At 33.1% G+C, this 783-nt stretch overlaps 1 pseudogene; it reads left to right on the top strand.

Moving 5' to 3' along the window:
- The first annotated feature begins 283 nt into the window (after positions 1–283).
- The window catches only part of LOC114078411, a 13,341-nt pseudogene continuing 12,841 nt past the window's right edge, over positions 284–783 (top strand).

Genomic DNA, 783 nt, shown 5'->3' on the forward strand with positions numbered 1-783 from the left:
GAAACCTTAACGCAACCCCCAAAATTTAAAAGTATCCCCTTTTGGAAGTTTAAAGGTTTTTATGTACTCTTGATAAACTGAATCAAATCACAACAAGATCTCCATTTATCTAATTAGTAGGCAATGGAAGTACATCCCAGTCACTCTTAATAAATTTATATGTTTCTACTTCTCTTTTTCTCAAACCCCCGTTGTTGATTATAAAACTTATCGCTCTTTTCTTTATTTTTTTTAGGGTGGATCGTCTTCTGAACAAGTTTCAAACCAAAAAGCTGAATTCATCATGAATGAAAAATCTGGAAGTACAGATATCAACAATGATGAAATTTTGTCACTTTCTAATAAACCCTATGTTGGAATGATTCTTAATAAGAGTAGTGTCAAGTCCACCTACAGTTTGGTAACAATATTTTCCTCCCTCCTATTTCTATATAAAACTCCCTCTTTTTGTTATTATTTGTTCACAAATTATTCATTGTAGTGGTGATTTTAATGTTTAACTAGAGGTTTTGTGGTGATGCAAAATCATCCTTGTTACGACGCTTCATAAACTACTGTTGGGTTTTTTGGGGTGGATATGAATTTTAGTGATACTATGAGTATTGGATGTGTAACGACTCGAGAGTATACCCTAAAAGTAAGAGCACCCTTAAGTCGCCACACGGTACTGGACCTCTTTGAGGTCTTATACAAGCCCTTAGACATCGTTCATCGCATATATATGAAGAGTAGTGCGGAATTAAAACTTTTCACAATAATAGTTCAAATATATATATATATATA

The sequence above is a fragment of the Solanum pennellii genome, chromosome 8, assembly GCF_001406875.1.
Source record: "Solanum pennellii chromosome 8, SPENNV200".
In the NCBI taxonomy this organism is placed as follows: Eukaryota; Viridiplantae; Streptophyta; class Magnoliopsida; order Solanales; family Solanaceae; genus Solanum; species Solanum pennellii.